We start from the raw sequence: 26,758 nt of genomic DNA on the forward strand, positions 1-26,758 counted from the left end.
CTGCTGCGGCACACCATACAGGTGCACCATATGTTGCACAGCCAACAAAGAGTCCACCTTATATGCGCCTGCTCAAACCCCAGTCGGCCCACAAGACCATTCTAACGATACCAGCAACAGCAGTTAACTTGTCCTTCAAACGATCAAAGTGCGCAGGAAATTCATTATCTTGGCCATAGTTATTCCAAGGTACCTGACTGGCTTCACATATTGTATGCCGTGGTCACCAAATCGAACGTGGGGAGGTCGACTGTGCGCTAATCTGCCTGCCTTTCAGCAGACAGTAACAACACGAAGCGCTAAGGAGAAATATCTGGAGAAGAGTGTACTTTCAGAAAAAACAAGTAAAAAAACAAACATTAGTCAGCTTTGCCGACAGAGATATACCCTCACCCTGTGTGAATTCAAATCTTCATCTATTGACAATATCAAATCGAATACCGGCTACGCAACCGAAATCCTTTTCCGCAATAATTATGTATTTCCCCAATAATTATGCATTTGGGTTTTTTAATATTTTGTGGCCCTTTTTGGGCGTATGAACACGACAGACGACAGAAATATATTTGGATAAAACCTCAAGCGTGTTGAGGTAGAGATACCTGAAGGAAGGCATCGGTATAGTCCATTTTAGAAGTGGATCTTATTTTGGAAGTAATTTCGTTTCGATAGATAGTGCGCCCTCCAGTCATTTCAGCTGGTCACCAAATAATTTAGAGGTTTTGGACCACTATGTCAGGAAGCATTGACTTACCCATGAAAAACATAATATCTCTGTAATCAGGACCACAAGGAGTAACATCGGTACACATTTCCAAAGGATCTTCGAACAGTTCATAAACTGCACTTAAGCAAAAATGTTAGATGTTTGTTCGAACTTCATCTATGTCTCGTAGAAATATTACGATATGCAAAGTATGGACCAAATCGATTACTGCCTTGAACTTTTGTGCTGGTGGTACCGGAAGGTGTGGACAGATATAGCCCATCTTTGAACTAGAACTTAGTTTTTACAAAATATTGCGAAGGTCAGATTTCGGACCGAATCGGCTGATCCGTTCGAGACACCATACATGGTGTAGTAGGTCGGTTTTTTACACCGTTCTTATGAAATATATACTTATCGACGTAATGGGGGCAGCGATGCCATGCCATGCCCCCCTTGCATACGTCCCTGGTCTAATGACTAATGGTATAAAAAGTAAGAGCAGGAAAAACGTGAGCGTTAGCAACTCGGTTCAGAATGAAGATAAACAAGTAAGAACGGCGTAAAGTTCGGCCGGGCCGAACTTGTTATAGCCTCCACCACAAGTTGTATTGAAGTAAAATGGAATAATTAGTTTCCTTTCGTGTATGAAGAAGACTTAATACTAAATTTCAGCAATTCGGTAAAACAATGTGAGCCACCATTCTATGGGTGCTATTTCCAAACGTCGATCTATACCGTCAAATTTCTGACAGAAAGTTTTTAGGCTCAAAGAAGACTAAATACCAAATTTCCTATATTTCGGTAACAGAATGTGGACCTATACTGATAATACTCTTCTGGAATATTTTATAACTCTTGGAAGTCGGTTGGATATTGACGTCACAATCTTCAGTATTACGAAAATCGGAAGGTACCTTTCTATGGGGGCTATATCGAAACGTGGACCTATACCGACGAATTTTAGTCAGAAATGGGGCAATATGAAAGCGTGGACCTGTACAGACATATTTCTGGCGAACAGTTTTATATCACATTGAAGACTAAATACCAAATTTCAGCCATTTTGGTGGAATATTGAAGACACAACCTTCAAAATACGAAAAATCGGATTGTACCTTTGCCTTTCCATGGGGGCTATATGAAGACGTGGACCTATACCGACAAATTTAAAGGGGAAGTTTGAGTATCCCCTACAAAGTCTAAATACCAAATTTCAGCCATTTCGGGGGAATATTGAGGCCACAACGTTCAAAATACCGAAAATCGGGAGGTACCGTTCTATGGGAGCTATATGAAGGCATGGACCGATACCGAAAAAGTTCTGGGGGAAAGTTTTATACCACCAACGCAGACTAAGTACCAAATTTCAGCCATTTCGGTGTGATAATGAAGCTAAAACCTTCAAAATACCGAAAATCAAGAGGTACCGTTCTATGGGGGCTATATGAAGGTGTGGACCGATACCGACAAACTTCTGGGGGAAAGTTTTATACCCCTATAGAAGACTACGTACCAAACTTTAGCCATTTTGGTAGGATAATTCAGCTAAAACCTTCAAAATATCGAAAATCAGGAAGTACCGTTCTATGGGGCTATATGAAGTTGTGGACCGATACCGACAACATTCTGGGGGAAAGTTTATATACCAACCATCCATAAAAACTTCTTTACCAAATTTTGACTCTCTATCTTTAAAATTGCAAGCTGTATCTTGATTTCAACAGACAGACAGACGGACGGACAGACGGACATGGTCAAATCGACATAGAATTTTATGCTGATCAATAATATATATACTTTATAGGGTCTCCGACGAATATTTCGATGTGTTACAAACGGAATGACAAAATTTAATTATACCCTCCATATGGTGGAGGGTATAAAATGTTATTATCATATAATGTATTGAGGATCTGGAAAAAGCATTTCATAAAGCTTTTGGCAATGAATATGGGCGGCGATAAAGATACCTGCTTTGAGTGTTTATTACCTAGCAAAGTGAGGTCATCACAACAATTACACTATGGAACACTGAAAGTGCAAACAACTTCTGGTACATATGCATTTTTTGAAAGTACATATTTAGACTACAAAAACCCTAGTAGGGTTTTGTCCTGTCAGATCCAGTTCAGGCTTTTATCTAAGAAACGAAGAGGAATTTGACCTTTCTGTCTTTAGCAATATTGTAGCCCGAAAGTAGTAAAAATTATCTTTTGAAAAAACCACATAAGAAAAACTCCAGCTAGGGCATCAACATCTATAAAATATAGAAAATTTAACATAATTGCTGATTTCTGGTCAGTACCGGCTAAACTATTGGGAGTTGAACCAAGTAACCTTTTGCAAAAATCTTTCAAATAAAGTTCTCAACAATTCTGTAGAACATTCTGAAACTCTAAAATGCTTACTTCATGTTGTTTCAGCGGTATTTTGCATCATATCTTTTACAACACGAATTTCAAATACAGTTCACACCAACAGTTTATTCTCGCATTTCGGATTTCACTACATTATTGACATTTATATTAAATCGTCGTTGAAAAATGTACATGTACAATAACCTGTTTTGAAGAGTTGTGCATTACATTCCAGGGAATATTTTTCCAAAAGAAAATATTCAGAACAAATTAACGGATTTAGAGAAACGGTGCGAAATGTATAAAAATTGTGGAATTTTTGCATATATTTTGAAATTTGAGACAATAAATGTAGTCTGTCGAGTTCATTATTTCTTCAAATATTTTATTCTTGTCCTTATCTACAAATTTGCTTCAGAGGTCAGAAGAAGATTCGCATTTGTTTCAGAGATATAGCCCCAAATTTCTTTAAAAACTCAATATTTAACCATGTTTAGATGGGGCCATAAAATCTGAGCTGGATCTGACACAACAAAACCCAGCTAGGGTTTTTGTCGTTTGGGTCTGTACTTTCAAAAAAACCTCAGTTCGAATTGTTTGCGCAAGATTACCTTAAAAATGTTGCACAGTGTTATTCTGCTGAAGGACAATAAGGCAGGCAGCCCTGGATGAATAAATCGCAACAACAACAAAGTACGTGTTTGGCCGCGATATGTATACACATCACCAAAGCAAAAACACCCTACCGTCGTCGTTTCCACGTCTTCTATTGCACCATACACACAGCTCTTTATTATACAGGGCTCTCGCTTACCCTCTTGTAACGCTTTTTGACAAAAATCCTCTCCACATAAAAAATAAGTTATAACATAAAAAATATATTTGTTTGCAACCAGTCCCAAACAAATATTTGTTTGGATCCAAACATATTTCCAACACATCGCACCTTTTCAACAAAAAGGTAGTAACTCAAAATGTCTTATTTTTCAGTAGAGACAAACAACTGTTAATACATTACTAGTAGAAACAAATTATGGGAAATTTTTACAGTTGATTCATTATGTATCCTTTTTTAATAAAAAGTGAAAATTTCAAAATTTTGAGTTACTTCCCTTTTGTTGCACAGGTGCGATTTTTTCTGTGTGTATATACTCTCCCTTTTAACCTACGAATTGAGTAACCGAGTACGCCGAAACTGTATACATCGAATTTTTTCCAAACGTATATTGAATTCTAAGAAGATCTATATCGGATAACGCCTCCCTCACAAAAGTTCAAACAATGCGCTCAAGGATGTATGTATATATACATATCCGAAGGTACTCCTGGTGATCCTTTTGACATCGGCAAGCTGCCTCATACTGTTTTGCATATTTGTTTATTTACAAGAGGGCCTCTATAGAAGGCCCCTTTAGGTGTTGTATCACCTTCATTTGTACCAAAAACTATACGACCAGAATCAGTCAACATTTTGTGGTACATTCCTTAAAGAAGCCAACATTAGCCTTATTAGGTTTGCAAAATGTTAAAAAGATTGTGAAATGAAAGCATTTCGTCATGTCCCTAAAAGGAATGTAAACTAAAAAAAAAACGCAAGAGGAAAAGGGCAAATTAAAAAAAAAAAAAATGAAATCCAGTTTCAGTTATGTGGCAGCTTCTGAAATATTCTTGATGCACATTCATCAGTTTCAGCAACACAGTTTTTGTTGATGGTCCAAAAGTACATCATTAACGGCATTCCAGTGGTAAAACTGAAAAACGCCAAAATACTTGGAATCAAGACAGACTTCAAAATCACTGGGTACGACAGAGCGATGTTGAATTACAACAACACTCGATATACGCCATAAAAGATTCTTTATTGTCTGTCTGTCCCGGTCTGTTAAATGTCCACAAACAACGAATGGCTGAATGGCTGCTTGCTTGTAAAGTCTGCAAACATTTTGCCTTTTTCCTATATTTATTCATTTCTGCTTCTGGAACGAACAAACTTTCCCTCTATTCAATTAAAATCTAACGCCCAACAATAAATTTATTATAAACAAACAAAACGAAAAATATGGCAATAAATTAAAATTGAATATTGAATTCATAGAACTCGAACAAGAAGAAAAACTACACGGTGAATAGAAATGTACGAACAAAAGCATTTTACAGCAAACCGGCAGCAGCCAACCAGCCTGCCACCCAATAAAAATGACCGTCTGTACGTCCACAGTCACAGTTGTTGGATGCATGTACCTCCTGTAAACAAAAAATAAAGCAATAACAAAATCCATTCCCCACACCCGTTTACCGTATTGACCACCATTGCCGCCATCGTCATCGTCTTCATTGTTAGATCAGAGATATCGGTGAGGATAACAAGTTGCTGCCCCCATGTAATTGAAAAAAAACTGTAACATTCTGTTTAGTTCGATTCCGACGAGTTTTCAAAACAATTTCAAAAATTGTCTCAAACTCGTTGTCATTCTCTCTACCGTAGCTTGTTTGATATCTTGCCGAAATGTCCGACTTGCTGCCATATGTATAACATTACATAGTAGGAACTTCCTTGCTACGCAAGCACGCACGCAAACACACACACTCACACACCAATCGCAGCTTGCAAATGTCCATGATCTTCACTCATGCGAGATTGCATGACAATGCCATTGTACAGCAAGGGGTCAGTGAAAATATACTGACTCTGAAATTTATTTGGTATTGGCTAGAAAATATATGGGATAGATTTGGAGCCGCATAGCTATTAATGAGCCTCTTTGCAATCCCATCGAATAATTTAAATTTAATCAATACCCAGCAAAACTTCGGATCCGTTAGTCATTATGTAACCCATTACAAAGTACTTACTTTACTTACTTAGCTGGCCCATTACAGAACATTTGTTCTATAGGCCGAACTAAGAAAAATATCTCCAATTCTCTTTATTTGTTGCTTCGCACTCTGGAATACCGCGCATTTTTATCTCTTCATCCACTTGTTTTCGCCATCTATTCCTTGGCCTGCCAATTCTGCTTGCACCGCAAAGCGGTTCGTATTTATACGCCTTTTTAACGGGTTCATCTTCGCCCATTCTTATGATATGACCTAGCCAACGCAATCGCTGCATCTCGATACGTTTAACTAACTATATTGATGTCGTTGTATAGCAGATACAGCTCGTGGTTCATGCGACGTCGATATTCACCGTCAACGCAGATTGGTCCGTAGATCTTTCAAAGAATTTTTCTCTCAAACACACTAAGCACTGCCATGTCTGCTTGCGCAAGTACCCAGGCTTCGGAGCAATACATCAGCACGGGTAGTATCAGTGTTTGTAGAGCGTTATTTTTGTTTGACGAGATGTGGCTTTGTTTTCAAACTGCTTACATAAACCAAAGTAGCATCTGTTGGCCAATAAAATTCTTCTTTTTATTTCACAACTGATATCGTTTGTTGTGTTTACGGAAGTGCCGGTACGAAGTCTTTTACTACCTCAATATTATTGGAACCAACTTCCACAGTCGGTCCGAGCTCAATGGACGCATTGCGCGTCGACACCATCAACTTGGTCTTCTCACCGTTTACCGCTAGACCCACTTTAGCAGATTCTCCTTCGACCTTCATAAATGTATCAGTTACTTCTTTTACTGATCGTCCCATGATGTTCATCAGCATAAGCAAGTAACATGTGGCTATTGGTGTAGATTGTGCCACTTCTTTTGACGTTTGCCTCTCGTATAACCTTTTCCAGCAGGATGTTGAAGAGATCACACAAAAGGCTGTCTCCTTGTCTGAAACCTCTTTTGGTACCAAACTCTTCGGAGAGGTTCTTTCCTATTTTAACTGAGGACCTCGTGTCAGTTAAAGTCATTTTACAAAGCCGGATGATCTTTGCGGGGATACCAAATTCAGACATGGCTTGGAATACCTTTGAACGCAGCGGGCTGTCGAAGGCTGCTTTATAATCGACAAAAAGGTGGTAGGTGTCGATCTGCATCTCTTGGGTCTTCTCCAAGATTTGCCGCAAGGTAAATATCTGGTCAATGGTGGACTTGCCAGGTCTAAAGCCGCATTGGTATGGTCCAATTATCTCGTTGACCATAGGCTTTAGTCTTTCGCACAATATCCCTGACACGATCTTGTAGGCAATAGGGAGTAGACTTATGCCCCTATAGTTAGAGCATACAGTCTTATCTCCCTTCTTGTGGACGGGGCACAGGATACTCAGGTTCCAATCGTCGGGTACTCGTTCTTCCTGCCAGATGGTGCTAACTAGCTGATGATGAATACACCTTATCAGCGTGTCGCCTCCGGTTTTGAACAGCTCGGCTGGTAAGCCATCGGCTCCTGCTGCCTTATTATTCTTCAGCCTATTTATTGCTGTCTTTACCTCATCTTGGCTGGGCGGTATACATTCAATACCATCTTCTGGGATTGGGACTATGGTATCTTCGTCGTCTTCGCTGCTATTGGATACCAACAGTTTTGAAAAATGTTCTTTCCATATCCTGAGTACACTTTCTGTATCAGTTACCAAATTACCTTGCTGGTCTCTACAGGAGGTTGTGCCTGTACCAAAGCCATCAGTTTGATGCTTGACTCTTTGGTAGAATTTTCGGACTTCATTCTGGCTCCTGTACATCTCGATTTTTTCACCCTCCCGCTTTTCCATCTCTCTCTTTTTCCTGCGGAAAAGACGTTTCTCCTCTCTCTTTTTCTCCCTGTATCTCTCTCGTGCGCTACGCTTTGCTACGGATTGTAAAGTAGCCCTATATGCTGCATTTTTCTCTTCGGTGGCAGCACGACACTCCTGATCATATCATGGATTCCTTGGTGGAGGCCTCTGGTATCCAAGTATGGATTTTGCGGCTGTTTGCATGGAGTGGGCAATGCTTTGCCATTGCGCTGATATGTTATCGGGATGAGGAGTGCGTTGATTAAGAAATTGGGCTAGTTGAGTGGAATATGCTGTGGCTATCTGTTGTGATTGCAGCTTACCGATGTCTAACTTTCGTGTTATGTCTGTTCGTACTTTGTTTGCTACGTTTAAGCGGGTGCGTACCTTTGCTGCAAGAAGGTAGTGGTCCGAATCAATGTTTGCGCCTCGGAACGATCGTACATCCAACACGCTCGATGAATGTCTTCTATCTATCACAACATGATCAATTTGATTTCTTGTTTTATGATCTGGAGACAGCCAGGTCCCCTTATGAATATCGAGATGATTAAATCTGGTACTGCTAACTACCATGTTTCATACAGCTGCAAAGTCTATCAGCCTCATACTATTGACAGATGTTTCACTGTGGAGACTAAATTTCCCGACTGTTGGGCCAAAGATATTCTCATTTCCAATTTTGGCATTAAAATCGCCTAGAATGATTTTAATGTCATGGGCAGGGCAACGGTCATATATTTCTTCTAAGCGCTCGTAAAATATATCTTTGGTCTGTTCGTCCTTTTCTTCAGTGGGAGCATGAGCGCAAATAAAGCTGATGTTGAAGAATTTAGCGTTTATTCGAATTGCAGCAAGTCTTTCATTCACTGGAGTGAAGCTGGATACCAGATGTTTTAGTCTCCGACTAACTACAAATCCGCAACCAAACTCATGCTTTACGTCATGGCAGCTATAATACAGTGCGTCACCTTTAGGTGTTGTTGTGACGCCTTTCCCAATCCATCGTATTTCCTGTATGGCAGTGATATCGGCCTTGTACTTTTCAAGTACGTCTGCCAATGCGAAGACTGCACCTTCTCTATAAAGAGTGCAAACATTCCAGGTGCAGATTCGCAGATCATGGTCCTTAAAACGTTTGTGGGGTTCGTCAACTTTAGATGGGTTTGTTTTTCTTTTCTTTCGTTTTTTCATAGTAGTCTGTTTTTTCTAGGGGATGGTTACTAACCCGACGCCCAAACCCAAGTTTTTAACGTTCTTATGGGTGAACGCGCGGCACATGTTAGCTCACTACCTTTAACGGGCGTTAAAGGCAGTTCCCCAGGTGAATTCATCTAGATTGTCTGAAGCTGTGGCTGGGAAAAAACTCTTATTGATATTTTATTTTATACTTATTTTATTGTTATTTTACTTTATTTTATTTTAAAAATTTCAGTTTACTTTCTTATTATTTTGTTTGTATTGTTTATTTTATTTTATTTTATTTTTTATTTTATTTGTTTTTATTTTATTTTATTTTATTTTATTTTATTTTATTTTATTTTATTTTATTTTATTTTATTTTATTTTATTTTATTTTATTTTATTTTATTTTATTTTATTTTATTTTATTTTATTTTATTTTATTTTATTTTATTTTATTTTATTTTATTTTATTTTATTTTATTTTATTTTATTTTATTTTATTTTATTTTATTTTATTTTATTTTATTTTATTTTATTTTATTTTATTTTATTTTATTTTATTTTATTTTATTTTATTTTATTTCGTTTTATTTTATTTTATTTTATTTTATTTTATTTTATTTTATTTTATTTTATTTTATTTTATTTTATTTTATTTTATTTTATTTTATTTTATTTTATTTTATTTTATTTTATTTTATTTTATTTTATTTTATTTTATTTTATTTTATTTTATTTTATTTTATTTTATTTTATTTTATTTTATTTTATTTTATTTTATTTTATTTTATTTTATTTTATTTTATTTTATTTTATTTTATTTTATTTTATTTTATTTTATTTTATTTTATTTTATTTTATTTTATTTTATTTTAATTTATTTTATTTTATTTTATTTTATTTTTGTTTATTTTAAACATTTCAGTTAACTTATTTTTTTTTATTTTGTTCTGTTCTGTTCTGTTTATTTTATTTTATTTTGTTTTACTTTACTTTATTTTTTATTTTATTTTATAATTGTTAAATATTGAATTTTCTTCGGCCTTTATGTTAATATACTATGGGCCATTATTACATGTGTTCTTTTACTATCTGATGGATTTGAAAATGCAAAATAAACTAATTTGGATGCATTAAAAATATAATATTCACATTGAAAGTTAATGACTTGAAGCTCCTCCTTGAAATTCAATCATCACTTCTAACCTTAAGTTAATCGGAACGCTATAAATCTGTTCGGTAAATCCAAATTATAACAAAAGAAGACTTATAATAATGGGGGTATGTTGTTTTGAATGACCTCGAGCTTGATTCAATCAAAACAACATAGTATATTTTAGTTTTAGTTTATTTTTATTTCATTTTTATTTATTCCATTTCGTTTTTTTATTTTTTATTTATTTTATTTTGTTTTATTTAATTTTTATTTTATATAAGTTTATTTTATTTTAAAAATTTCAGTTTACTTATTTTTTATCTTATCTTATTTTATTTTTTGTTCATTTTATTTTAGTTTGTTTTTTTCTTTATTATATTAAATTTTATTTAATTTTGTTTTACTTTATTTTTCTTATTTTATTTTATATTTTTATGTTATTCTTATTTATTTTAGTTTATTTTATTTTAAAATTTTCAGTTCACATATTTTTTATTTTATTTTGTTTGTATTGTTTATTTCATTTTATTTTATTTTATTTCATTTTTTGATTTTTTCATTTCATTTTACTTTATTTTATTTTACTTTATTTTATTTTATTTCATTTTATTTTATTTAAGAGTTTTAGTTTACTTATTTTTTGCCACGCACAACTTCCTTCCCTTTGTGGGAACTACTATTATTATTTATTACTTCTGAATTCTGAACCATTTTATAATTTAATAATAAGTTTCTTCAGAATTCGAACCGAAATCTGACTGAAAGCGAATTGCCCATAGTTGGATCTCGATCCCAGTGTCGACAAGAACATTCGATTTTCATCAGACCTTTCTATCAGGAAACATGTCAACCACTTCACATAGCATTCTTTCAGAGCTCTATTCGATATAGCATCCAAAATCATAAAATTCTATCGACTTTTGGTCCAAATTCTGACCGAAGTCCGACAGCATTTTGCCGTTTTATTTGTTACAACTAACCTGTACTATTCAAGTGTCCATAGGCTGTATTTATCACACTACACACACATTCACACACGATCATTTCTCCACATTGGGGATATTGATTTGGGGGTAGAAAAACGAAGCTCAACAACCACTACTGATACACATACACACTCGCACCACAAATACCGGGGTATCATTTCCACAGCAACACTCATACATTCTCACATGAATGCCAAATCTCAAACACTTCTCGGAGCAATTTCTGAGGCAAGCTAAGCAGCAACCAACCAACCCAGTCAGTCAGCCAGCCAGCCAACCCATCCAGTCATACTAGCCGATCGATAACTTCGTTGTTCGACTCTCCACAATTCAATACGAAAACAAAAACAGTATAGATTTAGCCCTCCTCATGAACACAACGTCGTTATTTCAAATGAAAGAAAAGAAAATAATCGTTAAAAAATAAATATTACAAAAGAAAATTTTAAATAAAGAAATAAATAAACGCGAACGTATATTTCTCGCCGGAAAAAATAAAGAAAATTATTAAAAATACCAAAAAGGAAGCCACTCATTTTATATAAATAAAGAATAAATAAAATAGTTTATAAAAATAAATATTCCCATAAAGAAGAAAAAAAAATATTAAACGCCCAAGTTTTTGTTTTGTTGAGCTTACGTGCTAAATGCAAAACGGAAAAAATACGGAAGTTTAATTGTTGTTCTAATTCAGAAATTGTTGTTAGTTGCTATACGATCAGTGGCCTTTGAGCGAAAAAGAAAAATTAATAGCAAAAAATATAAGAAAGCTCAACCAAAAAATAGGAAAAAGTGATCGCAACCCGCAAAAAGGATATTCCATCCAAACCCAAACAGTTTTAGCAACGAAAGTCCTGTGGGCAAAGCTCAAAGGTATTGTCAACTATCGTCTCTTCCCCAATGCCCAACCATAAATAGCATTCTAGAAGTTGTGAACTATAAATAAGTTTCGCCTGCCCGCTTGTATCTTTGACAGGCGGCAACAAAACTGTGATTTTTCACATATCAAGTGGTTGTTGTTTTTTGTGATTTGCTTTTCCATCATATTTTATATTTGTTTTGTTTTTGCATTGTATAAACAAAAGAAATTTTAATTTGATAAGTGCAATTTAGTTAGTTAAGCTTCCCATTTTTGTTGTTGTTTTCCTTTGAAATAAATGGCATGAATTTTTAAATACCTTTTTTAGTACTTGCGACTAATGTTATTGGAAATAATATAATATTGCTATTAATTTTGTTGTTTTTTTAATTGATGATCATGTGAGCAAATGTCATCAGCAATGACATCTTTTATATGTATATTTAATAAACACAGTGCTACAAAAATATTGAACTTAAGGATACGAAGCGTTTCATGTGACTAAAGCTAAATTCAAAGGAGTCAGCAGCTTTGTGGGGATTATTTAAAAAGTGGCTAGGAAATCGTAGGTTTTGTCCAAAAATACATCTAATAGTTTAGTCCAAGATCTGATTCTTTGAAAGAATAAGCAAGGGACCTGTTGGAACTGCCGTTTAAACATGAAACCCGGTTTAAACATGAAACATAAAATCATGAAAAAATACAATTTGATGGCCCGGAATGAAAATTAGAAAGTATTTTAACATACTACACACATATTATCCGGGTGGGCACTAATGTGAGCTTCCGATATTTTTTATATATCGTGCTTTAAATTAAAAATAGATAAATTTGTACTGTTTGTGAATTGTGGATTAAATTTACCTAGAACACATCCATAGCCACTAACATACCAACCTACCAACGGAAAACATAATAGCGCTGTAAACCGAACCACAACGATCAGCATCGGTATACATTTCCAAAGGATGATCGAACAGACCCTTAACTGCTCATAGACACAAATGTTGAACTGTTGTGGGGGAGGTACCCTAAGGAGAGGACCGATATGGGCCATTTTAGAAATTAAACTTAATTTGGACAAAATATTAGGAGATCCAAAGTTTGGACCAATTTGGTTGCCCCGGACAAAAAAAAAAAAAAAACACGCATAGCAATTTAGTGACATTTTTATACCCTCCACCATATATAGTATGGAGGGTATAATTAAATTTGTCATTCCGTTTGTAACACATCGAAATATATATCAGAGACCCTGTGTATGTATCTTGATCAGGGTAAAATTCTAAGTCGATATAACCATGTCCGTCCGTCTGTTGAAATCAAGATACAGTTCGCAATTTTTAAGATAGAGCTTTGTAATTTGGTGTAGAAGTTTTTATTAGTACTAAGATGTTTGGTATTGCAAATGGGTTATAACGGACCACGTTTTGATATAGCCCCCATAGAACGGTAGCACCCGATTTTCGGTATTTTGAAGGTTTTAGTTTCACTGTTACACCGAAATGGCTGAAAGTTGGTTCTTAGTCTTCGTTGGGGGTATAAAACTTTCCCCCAGAATTTTGTCGGTATAGGTCCCCGCCTTCATATAGCCCACATAGAACGGTACCACCCGATTTTCGGTATTTTGAAGGTTTTAGCCTCATTATCACACCGAAATGGCTGAAATTTGGTACTTAGTCTTCGCTGTGGTTATAAAACGTTCCCCCAGAGTTTTGTCAGTATAGGTCCACTCCTTCAATAGCCCCCATAGAACAATACCTCCCGATTTTCGGTATTTTGAAGTTTGTGGCATCAATATTTCACCGAAATTGTTGAAATTTGGTATTCAGTCTTCGTTGGGGGTATGAAACTTTGCACATGAAATTTGTCAATATAAGTCCACGCCTTCATATAGCCCCCATAGAACGGTACCACCCGATTTTCGGCATTTTGAAGGTTTTAGCTTCTTTATCACACCGAAATGGCTGAAATTTTGTACTTAGTCTTCGTTGGGGATATTAAACTTTCTCCTAGAATTTTGTCGCTATAGGTCAACGCCTTCATATAGCCCCCATCGAAAAATACCTCCCGATTTTCGGTATTTTGAAGATTGTGGTCACAATAATCCACCGAAATGACTACAATTTGGTATTTAGTCTTCGTGAGGGTATAAAACTTTCCACCTGAAATGTTTACGTAAAGGTCCACGCGTTTATATTGCCCTAAAATAACGGTACATCCCGATTTTGGGTATTTTGAAAGTTTGTGGCCTCAAACATCAAAATACCGAAAATCAGCCACCGAAATGGCTGAAACTTGTTATTTAGTCTACGTTGGAAGTAAAAACCTTTCGACTGAACTTCGTCGGTATAGGTCCACGTTTCGATATAGCCCCCACAGAACGGTACCTTCCGACTTTCATAATTCTGAGGGTTGTGACGTCAATATCCCACTGAAATTACTGAAATTTGTTATTTAATCTTCCATGGGGTTATAAAATCTTTCAGAAGAGAATTATCAGTACAGGTCCACGTCTTTATATATCCAGCACAGAAGCGTACCTCTTTTATTTTCGGTATTTTGAAGGTTTTACCCATATTATCTTACCGAAATATCGGAAATGTGGTTTTTATTCTTCTTTGAGTCTAAAAAATTACCTTTAAACGCAGCGGGCTGTCGAATGCTGCTTTATAATCGACAAAAAGGTGGTAGGTGTCGATCTGCACCTCTGGGGTCTTCTGCAGGATTTGCCGAAGGGTAAATATCTGGTCAATGGTGGACTTGCCAGGTCTAAAGCCGCATTGGTATGGTCCAATTATCTCGTTGACCATAGGCTTTAGTCGTTCGCACAATATCCCTGACACGATCTTGTAGGCAATAGGGAGTAGACTTATGCCCCTATAGTTAGAGCATACAGTCTTATCTCCCTTCTTGTGGACGGGGCACAGGATACTCAGGTTCAAATCGTCGGGTACTCGTTCTTCCTGCCAGATGGTGCTAACTAGCTGATGAATACTGCTTATCAGCGTGTCGCCTCCCGTTTTGAACAGCACGGCTAGTAAGCCATCGGCTCCTGCTGCCTTATTATTCTTCAGCCGATTTATTGCTGTCTTTACCTCATCTTGGCTGTGCGGTATACATTCAATACCATCTTCTTGGATTGGGACTGTGGTATCTTCGTCGTCTTCGCTGCTATTGGATACCAACAGTTTTGAAAAATGTTCTTTCCATATCCTGAGTACACTATCTGTATCAGTTACCAAAATACCTTGCTGGTTTCGACAGGTGGATGTGCCTGTGCCTGTGCCAAAGCCATCAGTTTGATGCTTGACTCTTTGGTAGAATTTTCGGACTTCATTCTGGGTCCTGTACATCTCGATTTTTTCACACTCCCGCTTTTCCATCTCTCTTTCCTGCGGAAAAGACGTTTCTCCTCTCTCCTTTTCTCCCTGTATCTCTCTCGTGCGCTACGCGTTGCTACGGATTGTAAAGTAGCCCAATATGAGGCATTTTTCTCTTGGGTGGCAGCACTACACTCCTGATCATACCATGGATTCCTTGGTGGAGGTCTCTGGTATCCAAGTATGGATTTTGCTGCTGTTTGCATGGAGTGGGCAATGCTTTGCCATTGCGCTGATATGTTATCGGGATGAGGAGTGCTTTGATTAAGCAATTGGGCTAGTTGAGTGGAATATGCTGTGGCTATCTGTTGTGATTGCAGCTTACCGATGTCTAACTTTCGTGTTGTGTCTGTTCGTACTTTGTTTGCTACGTTTAAGCGGGTGCGTACCTTTGCTGCAACAAGGTAGTGGTCCGAATCAATGTTTGCGCTTCGGAACGATCGAACATCCAACACGCTCGATGAATGTCTTCCATCTATCACAGCATGGTCAGTTTGATTACTTGTTCTTTGATCTGGAGAAAGCCAGGTGCCCTTATGAATATCGAGATGATTAAATCTGGTACTGCTAACTACAATGTTTTTTGCAGCTGCAAAGTCTATCAGCCTCATACCATTCTCAGATGTTTCACTGTGGAGACAGAAATTCCCGACTGTTGGGCCAAAGATATTCTCCTTTCCAAATTTGGCATTAAAATCGCCTAGAATAATTTTAATGTCATAGGCAGGGGAACGGTCATAAGTTTCTTCTAAGCACTCGTAAAATATATCTTTGGTCAGTTCGTCCTTGTCTTCAGTGGGAGCATGAGCGCAAATAAAGCTGATGTTGAAGAATTTTGCTTTTATTCGAATTGTAGCGAGTCTTTCATTCACTGGGAAGCAAAATCGTTCAGATTTCATTCCGATTTATAAACCTTTTTCGGAGGGGAAATAGATCGGATTTTGTAGCGAATTCGTTCTGATATCGGAGCTAATGTTGGAATTAAATTTCCCTTCCGATAAGGGAATTTTTGGCTGCGAATGGTTACATTTCGCGTACACAAAAAATAACTATCTTGTCAAGATAGATTATATTGGAAAACATTTCAGATGTCATATTTTGGCAGAAGAAATAAATAAAGGAAAAAAAATAATGTTAGTTTATTTAACTATATATCTGTCCGCATGTCTAGGTCCTAGAGGATTAATTAAAATAACCGGCAAATAATTGCTCAATTTAATTTTCAAATACAACCATATTAGGCAGTTTAGTTTAAAATATACACATAAATCCAAATAATACTTGAGTGAAACACAAATCACGACTTTTAGAAAAGTCTTCGAAATTTGTCTCTCTTCTCCATAATTCAAGTCATTTGACACGCTTCCCGTTTGCCTTGTAATCTTAGTATCTTGGAATTCCAGAGCATGACGTGTACGAATTTAAATTTGATTGTAATGATAATTTCCAATTGAAGATCATTACTGACATTCCAACAATTGATAATCTCGTGCTGATATATTTTAATTTTCCAATTTCAATTTCATTCAATGAATTTACTTCCTATATCCATTATCTCCGGAGGCGTCCTTCATCGTTAATTTGTGTAGGACAGTGTAATTGTTGTGTGTTGTGTTGTTATTGTCAGACGCCGCTCCACTCAGATGTGACATTAACAGGCAATGCTACACAAAAAACAATGGCACGAAACATTTAATGGATTGATAGTTCGTTGGTTGGTTGACTGCTTGGATAGACAGCCAGGCAGGCAATTCATTCATTCATTATTGCATTGACTTAATCAGTGATGGTTGTTTTCTTTTTACTTTGGAGGGGGAGGAAGTCTTAACCGTTTATCAGTCTGTCGTCTGCCTGCTTGCCTGTCTGCCAATTGATATGATACTCTTCTGAACGTTTTTTTACTAAACAAAACGATCGTGCAAATCGTTCCAAACTAACTGACAAACATTTAGACAGACAGATTCACAAGTTGGTGGTTATTGTGGGTTCATTGGTAGCAGATAGTATTTTATGGCTTGGAAATCACAAAAAATAAAAACAAATACATTTGTACATACCACGGTATATTTATTTCTGTTTACCAAGAAATCTATCGATCATTGATTTTGCGTGACACCAGTATTTGCTTGGCGCAGTGCGATTCTTTTTACTTCAGGTTTTTTTTACCAATGAAGCAGGTAACCAGCTACCATCTCCGTTTTACGTTTCCTTGTGTCATGTGCTGTTGCACGAGTATTCGCTCCTCCACACATAGCTTTTTTAATACCTTTAATTAAGTTTTTTTTTCAATAAAATAAAAAAACAAAAAATTTGTAGATTTGTCGCAAAGATTTACCCCGTCTGTTATGGTATTAAAATCTTAATTATGAAATATGTTTAGTTTTGTTAGTTGGCTTTTGTTGTTGTTACTTTTTTGTTGGCGAATATTAGTTTACACAAGTGTTGTTTGTTGTGCGAGGGGTGTTGATAAAAATATTATTTTAAGGCAGACATTTTCGTAGAACACCGTGGGATTTCTTTACAGCTTTCGTATCATTATGTCCGGAAGCCTGGACTTGCCCATGAAAAACATTATATACAGTGAACAGGAATGCAAGGAGTATTTTCGGTAGAATATACGCAGAGATGCTTTCCTTTAAAGGAACTTGGAACTTGATGCACGTTTGGAAGAAACTTTACGATGTGTAATTTCTGAATACATGTTCGAGTTCATCCGTGATTTGAGTTAATTTCGGCAGCGTTTCTTAGACATTAGTCATTATCTCGGGAAGTATGGATTTTCCGAGAGCACAAAATTTCATGACGATCTGTGAAGTGTTCCTAAACTACATTTGTGCTAAACATTTTGAAATTTTGTGTTGGAGGTACCCGAAGGAGTAGACCGATATAGTCCACATGTGAACCTGTTTTATGTCTGGTAGAAATGTTTCGATGTGAAAGTAAGGGCGAAATCGAGAGTTATATTTTAGGGAAAAATTTTACATTTTTTTGGTAGGTAGCGAAAGAAGTGTTCGAAATGGCCGATTTTCGAATTTGACCAAAGTTTGTTAAAAACAGTAGGAAAACCAAATAAAAATCGGTTAATCCGTTCAAGAGTTTTCCAATTAGCCAGTTAGCAAAACGGACCGAAAATGCTACAAATTTTCTGAAACGGATTTTGTTCAACTGTACATGTTGCCTAAAACCATTATTTCGATGAGGAGCATTTTTATCATTACAAAATGTGTATACCTACCCTCTTTAGCCTAGAGACTGAGGTTATATAACTTCGATAAAAAGATTGTAAAATTCAATCTGCCGTAAGGTGAAAATGTGGGCAATAGTGGTTGTACCACGTGCAAAGAAGCTTTTATATAGACGTCCAATTATTTCATTCATAATACACGGAGGAAAAAAGGACCTCTCTAACATATGTACCAAACATATACGTATGTATATGTTTGCAACAGTCCCTAACATAACATATGTTTGGGTCTCGCAAACAAATATGTGTTTTGGTACAAACAAATATATGTTTGGGTCCCAACAAGTATATGTTTGGGTGCAAACAAATATTTGTTTAGGTGCAAACAAATGCACACTCATTTATAAATAATGTTGGTTGTCTCTTTTGTTGAAATGCGTAGGAATACCAAACACAAAAGCAACAACAGACGCATAAGTACATACAAAATTCCAAATACAAGAAATACATAACATACTTTAATGAAAGAATAACGGAATAGAATCATTTATAAAAAAAGTAAATAATAATGTAGTGCCACACTTTTAGAAGAAAAAAACAAATAAAAACACGTAAAAAAGGTATCAGTCGGCTTTGCCGACAGAGATATACCATCAGCCTGTGTAGATTGAAAAACATTTTTTTGCAAAAAAAAAATGTTGGGCGTATGAACCGACAAAAATATGGATAGGATTAAAGCTTAAAAATTTGCGGGTATAACGATAGATAGGGCCTTTTTATCACACTAGCCTACGAATAAAATAATATCGCTGTAAGCAGGGCCACTAGGAAAACCTTCGGTAAAAATGTCCAAAGGATCCTCGAACAAACCCTTAACCACACAAAAAAGGTTGAACATTTGTGTAAGTGGTACCTCAATGATTGGACAGATAGGGCCCAAATTTTAACATAAACTATGTTTCGACAAAATTTAGAGATCCAAAGTTTGGACCAAATCGGTTGCTACGTCTTTGAGAAATCGCGAGTACCATTTTAGCGAATATTTTCGAACTTTTGTGGGGGAGGTATCGGAAGGAGTGGACCTCACCTTCGAAATTCATATATTATTCGAAGAAATATTATAATATCCAAAGTTTGGACGAACGCAGTATTCGGTTCGAGCTCTCCAGCCACTACATATGGTGCAATAGGGGTTTTTTACAACATTCGGGCTGTTTTCTCTAGAAGTATGGACTTGCACCTGAAAAACTTTTACTGCCGTAATTGAGGCAGCAAGTTGCTTCAACAAAAAACAAAGTAATTCGAGAACAGGTTTTAAAGTGAATTTACCCAAAATTTTGTGTGGGAGGTACTCGAAGAAGTGGACAAATATAGTCCATATTCGAACCTGATCTATATCTGGTAGATATATTAGGATGTGCAAAGTATGGATTACATCGGTCACTCCCTTCAAGAGTTATCGTGCGCAAAAATTTTCCGAACATTTTAGAAGTTTTGTGAGGGAGGTACCTGAAGGAGTGGACCGATATAGCCCATCTTCGAATTTAAACTCTGTTTTGATAAAATATTACGAAGGCCAAATTTTGAACCCAATCGACAGATCCGTTCGAGAGTTATCTTGCGCTCCAACAACTATACAAGGTGTCAGAGAGGCTTTTTGCACCTTTCCGGCCATTTTCTCAGGAAGTATGGACTTGCCCTGATGAAACTTGTACCGTCGTATGGGGGGATGTGAACACAAGTTGTTGCAATAAAAATCAAAGCGATTCGTGGGCAGGTCCTAATCTGAACTTTTTCGAAATTTTGTGTGGGAGGTACCTAAAGGAGTGGGCCGATTGAATCCATATTAGAACCTCATCTAAGTCTGGTAGACATTTCACGATGTGCAAAGTATGGACCAAATTGGTTACTTCCTTCAAGGGTTATCGTGCGCACACATTTTGTGGGGTAGGTACCGGAAGGAGTGGACCGATATAATCCATCTTCGAACTTAAAGTAAGTTTGGACAAAATATTACGAAAGCCAAATTTTGGACCGAATCGGTTGATCCGTTCGAGAGTCATCGTGCGCTCCAGACAGACTGACAGACAGACGGACGGACATGGCTAAATCAACTCCAAATTGTCTGAAACGGATTTCGTCCAAACATACTTGGGGTCTAAAACCATTATTTCGATGAGACACATTTTGCCCGTTCGAGAGTCATCGTGCGCTCCAGACAGACTGACAGACAGACGGACGGACATGGCTAAATCAACTCCAAATTGTCTGAAACGGATTTCGTCCAAACATACTTGGGGTCTAAAACCATTATTTCGATGAGACACATTTTGCCCGTATGAAAGTGTATATACCCTCGTTAGCATAAATGCTGAGGGTATAAACATTTAAAAACCATTTATCATATAGTTTGTGTCATTATGGTGCTTGACACAAAATATATGGTTTCTGTAACAACAGAATTTGCTTGCAATAATCATATCCTGTTAAAGAATTACCATAACATTTTGTTAGTTGTCGCCGAGGAGGATTCTATTCTGATAAAAGAAGCCGCAGTGTGATAGGTTAGACCTTAATTTGAGTGGGTCGGTACCGGGTCTGTATGGGGGCTTAACAACTTGGACCTTTGCACAGCGGTGCACTTACATGGGAAGGTGTGACAAAAATACTTCTAGATAACATATCGAACTGAAATTTTTATCAATGGGTCCTCGTGGCCATAAAACACTCTAACAAAAATATTGCAGTCCTACGTCCAAAATTTCGCGTGGTCCCCGTGTAACGAATCATCTTGAGTTTAAGTATTTTACTGTTACCAAGACATTGTTCAACCAAATTTGCTGTAATCCGGTACCAGGAGTTATTATTGCATAGTAAGGATCCCCACGAAAAATTGTCAGTATTGGTCCATTATTTAGTTTACTCCCCATGTGATTTATATATCGATTTATTTGGGCATATGTCAACCAAATATTGTAACCGAATAGGTTTTAATAATGAACTCAGAGTTCAGAACACCACCTCATAAAGACATTTTATATCGGTCCACTTTTGACTACAGCCTCCATATAGGGTTGCCATACTTTTTCGGTACTTTATAAGCTTTAATCACCCTTTTCTGCAGAACTACTTGTAATAATGTATTTTTAGTCCTCAGTGCAGGGAAAATCTCCACGTTTTGGCGTGGCCCAACTTTAGGGTGTCCCAAAAGAAAAAAATTATTTGTTGAACCGAACACATCCAAAACTTTGTCTTTTTCTTTCACGAGTTTTCAATGCGGCTCTAAGTTACCATGACAATAGAACTCTCTAATAGTACAAAAACATTATATTGAATATAAATATAAGAAAGGATAATAAAAATAATTTAAAAAATGCAAAAAATATAAATTCAGCAACTAAAAAAGGGAGTTAAACTTTTGGTCATAATTACCAAATTTTCGGAAAGTGGCTAAAACTTTATGAAAATCCATACATATATATATTAAATATTTTAATTTTGACCAATATTATAACCAAAATATTTGGCAACCCCAGCAATTTAGAGGAATTTTCATAACTAGAAAAATGAAGCTTAGACAATTTACTAAATGATTCAACTTAAGGCGTTAATAATAGTCCTTTGTTTCATAAATTCGCTTAGAATATAAGTATTTTTTTCTTCAAAATTAGTCATGTTTGTGAAGCTTTTTCACCTTAAGAATCGCAAAAAATAGAAAAAATGAGTTTCGAAAAATTTGGAATGTTTTGAAGCGATTTGCGATTTTTTTTGAGTTTATGAAGCACTAAGACACTTCAAATCATGCTTGATCTTGCACAGAAATTTATCACTGATATCTGGCTAGCTGTTTGCAAAATATGGTCCAAGTAGTTACTTTAGCTTTTGTGTAATAATCTTGTAAGGTTGGGAAGTCAAATTTCAATTGCCAACTTAAAACGCGTTTTTCTCGAAACTTGATTATTTTTTATATTAATTTTCTCGTTTATTTAGAGTTAAGCGTGATGATTAAAATTTTTTGCAAGTGAAAAAGGAAAGCCAAGGACTCGAACCCACACAGTCACCAAATTATGTGACCGGTTTCGCTGTTAGTTGGGTAGCTCTTCAGACATATCGACTGTGGAATGTCTTCTCTGTCCTAGAACTTTTTGGTTTTTCAAATGCAAATGTGTTTTTATACAACCACGGATATTTGGCCCTTGAATTGTATTTCTTCATGACAAACGCTTTTTTGCGCTGCCTTTGAAGTTATGAGTTTGGTTTTGAACGCTAACACTCCGTGACAACATTTGTTCATATGGTTTCAAGGACGTGGGTTCAAATCCCAGATGGGCTCAGTCTGTTTTTACAGGGTTTTATTTAACTTGCTTTGGTGTGTGTTTAGTTCAAATCTGGTAACTCATTTTTAACACGGTTGCAGTTGACCAATCGAACTAAAACTTTGCACACTTTTCAGATTTGGATGACAACACACGAATATAAAATCAAAACCAAAATTGGTCCATTCTTACAGTGTTTTTACGGTGTCTAACTTAACCCCCTTTTCAAATCTGGTAACTCATTTTTCACACAGTTGCTGTTGACCAATCGAACTAAAACATTGCAAACTTTTCAGATTTGGATGACAATACATGAATATGAAATCAAAACCAATATTGGTCCATTTTTACAGTGTTGTACAGTGTTCAATTTTACATGCTTTTCAAATCTGATAACTCATTTTAACACAGTTGTAATTGACCAAGCGAACTAAAACTTTGCACACTTTTCAGATATGGATGACAATACATGAATATGAAATCAAAACCAAAATTGGTCCATTTTTACACTGTTTTACAATTTTTTATCTAATTTGCTTTTCAAATCTGGTAACTCATTTTTCACACAGTTGTAGTTGACCAATCGAACTAAAACATTGTACACTTTTCAGATTTGGATGACAATACATGAATATGAAACCAAAACCAATATGGGTGTATTTTTTCCTGTAGCTCCCATCCAGCGGTTCCACTCGATAGGTATTTTATCGTCATTTTAAGCTCGTATTGGCTTTTTTGACAACTAGGGTTTCCAATGGTACAGAAACGTACCCATTAAAAATTATGGTCATAGGTCCAGGTTTTGATATAGCCCCCATATAGCGGTACCGCCCGATTTCAAGTGCTTTAAGGATTTTGTCTTCATTTTTATACCGAATTGCGTGTAACTTGGCATTTGGAGATCCCAGTGGTACAGAAATTTCCCACCTAAAATTGTGACATAGGTCCAGGTGTTGGTATAGCCCCCATATTACGGCTCCACCCGATTTCAAGTTTTTTTTTTGGACCGAAATTGCTGTAACTTTGACTTCGAGTTCCCAACTTCTCCACCAAAAATTGTGGACATAGGTCCAGGTTTTGATATAGCCCCTATAAATGGTACCACCTAATTTCAGTCATTTTAAAGTTTGTGTCTATATTCTCGGCCTAAATTGGTTATGGGGTTCCGTTGAAAATGGAAAGAGCATGTTGAGAGGGGAAAGTTCGGAGGAGGTTGTTCGGCGGTGGTTTTTCGGAGGTTCGGTGGAATTGGTGTATCTATGATCCAAGCTTTTCGAAGAAGGACAAGCATATGTGGCATTGAGTCGTGTAAGATCGCTGGATGGATTAAGAATAGAAGAACTGGATTGCTCGAAACTAACAGGAAAGGAGCCATGCAATAACGAAGCCTTAACTGAAATCTATAGGATGAGAAACTACCAACCTAGTTTTAAATGCAATAAAAACTAGAAAATTAGTATATAATTAAAAAAAATTAAGTAACAGTGTTTTATTTATAAATGCACTTAAAAGTAGAAAATAATTTTCATGATGGAATCTCTCAAATAAAACGCATGCATTTGAATTAAATATTGTGACAATATAAACGGCAAGCGTTTTATTTGAGAGATTCCATCATGAAAATTATTTTCTACTTTTAAGTGCATTTATAAATAAAACACTGTTACTTAATTTTTTTTAATTATATACTTATTTATTTTTTGAAATTTTGCCTGTTCGGACGAAGCTATTTTTTATTTATTTCAAATATTTATTATAATAAAAATTACAATAAAATTATATAAAATATAGCACTAGCATCTAAGGCTAACGGCTAATCGAAACTTGATTTTTTGAGATGTGTCACTCTTTGCGTAAATGAACGATATTTAGTTTTCTTAATAAAGAAAATATAAAAACCATTATTGTACATATCACTAATTCATAATAGAATGTACATATGTTACATTTGTTATTCTTTGCAATTTACTTATTTATTTATTTTACCCTAAAATATTTTCATAGCTTTTGCATATTTATTATAAACCGCCGCTGACTACATTAGTGAAAGATATACATTAATCCAAAACTTTTCATTCAATATCTTATACATAAGTGCTTAAACCGAATTTTTCAACTTCAAATGTAAACAAATGCTCAATAAATGTTCCACAAATTATTATTTCGGCAAATACAAATAGAATTTTCCGGGCAAATCATTGCCATGACCGCGGCTTTTGGACTTTGTTTTACACTTTTTCTTCAAATTTATTTCTTCGTCTGTTTAATTGTTTTGCTATTTTTCTATGGCAAACAATTTTAAATGATGATTTGTTTAGATTTTTTACTTTTCACTTCTTGCCAATGCAATTCATGAACGCCGCCGCCACCAAACTTGAACTTTTATTTCGAACAAATAATTAAATTTTTGTTTCTTTCTTCGTTGATTTGATTGATTCATAAAATCGACCATAAATCCAAATTTTACAATGCGGTAATAAAATAAAAACGCTACACAAACCGGTAACTACTAAATGCAGTGTCTTTGTTCTAGGTGGTGGTGGTGATGGCGGTTAAATAAATGAAATTAAATAAAAAAAGAAAAAATATTTTAATGGCAAAAATTCACCTTAATGTTGCCGAAGCATGTCAAATAAATCGCAATCAATTAAACCGAAAGTAAAAACAAACTTGGTTTGCAATCGTTTTTGTTTCATTTTGCTTACATTTCAGGTGTTTAATAATTTTGTTATGAATATAATTCATTGTCGTGAATGTGCGTATGATACGCGACGATACTACAAAAATTAAATGAAATTTGAGAGCGCCAGGGAAGTCAGAAAAGCTAAAACTCGTCGACATTGAAAGGCATTCCTCTTTGTTATTGGTTTCATTAAGCGGAACTTTCTTTTGATTATGTCTAGGCAAAAAATAATAAAAATAAAAATAGTAAAATGAATCACTGTGCATAGCATTCTGGCGTTGCCCAATCAGTGGCCGTTACATTGTTTATTATCATTACGAGGTTTTTATTGTAGATAAACCCTAAAGAAGCTCTTTGAGATAACCTATCTAAAAATCTCAAGAACACAATTTTAGTTTTAAGATTTTAACAACTATACCAAGTTACAACAAACTATGTTGACAATAATACATAATCCCCTACTTGTAATTCATTTTTTATTTGTAATACAGAATTTTCAAAAGGAGGGTTTTTTTAGTATCAATGGGTGTGGAGTCTAGATACTGTAGGCAATACAAACCTACATACAATACCCCTTAGGGTATGCTTGTTTTTTTAACAATAGAACTGATAGCAAACACCGGTTGATAATTTTAAAATTTCACACATTTAACTATTATTAAAATTGCAGATAGTTCAACAAACTCAACATAAATAGCGCTCTCGAACGAAGAAAACCAAAAAACAAACTTTTCAAAACACCCTCGCCCTGGACACAGCCATAACAACACTGTCATCGATCATTTGACAAAACGATCGATCATTATTTTGTTGCTTTTGCTTGATCGGCTTTCGATTGGCTTGTCCATGTTTATAATTTGCTAACAAATAGAGATTTTAGTCAATTTAAAGTGCACTACAATGAAAGAAAAAAAATAACAGTCGAGAGATAATCGAGTAAACAAAACGAAAGACAGTAAGTAAAACAACAACCACACCACTGTATTGATATGTATAACACCAACAGTTCATTTATTGGCATAGATGAACCAGTGTTAAGCGCCTTTGGTCAGCTTTTCTGGTGATGACAATAAATAATGACATTCCCGGCTATGAGGAGCCAACGAACAGCTAGCTCGTCGTAATCACCTTAACAAAACGTAAACATGTGGCAGGTGTGCAAAAAACTAACAAACGAACATAAATATGGTAATAAAAATCTTTGCGCTACCTTCAACAGTTCTGCTGTTGATGTTGTTATTCTCTGCCTTCTTCCCGTCTTTTTCTTCTTGCTTCCAACT

General features: G+C 35.7%; 1 protein-coding gene across 9 annotated transcripts in view; it reads left to right on the forward strand.

The window, feature by feature from the left end:
* for (cGMP-dependent protein kinase for) overlaps positions 1-26,758 on the forward strand; it is a 246,922-nt gene that overhangs the window by 36,269 nt on the left and 183,895 nt on the right. The window contains exon 1 of one of the 9 annotated variants that reach the window (XM_073964716.1): positions 11,220-11,926. The exons of the other annotated variants lie outside the window; for them this stretch is intronic. The gene's annotated coding sequence lies outside the window, so the exon portion shown is untranslated. Of the gene's footprint in view, positions 1-11,219; positions 11,927-26,758 lie in introns of those variants that run through there. 9 annotated transcript variants of the gene reach the window in all.

This window comes from Musca autumnalis, unplaced genomic scaffold (assembly GCF_047663935.1).
Source record: "Musca autumnalis isolate F117 unplaced genomic scaffold, ASM4766393v1 scaffold_2, whole genome shotgun sequence".
In the NCBI taxonomy this organism is placed as follows: domain Eukaryota; kingdom Metazoa; phylum Arthropoda; class Insecta; order Diptera; family Muscidae; genus Musca; species Musca autumnalis.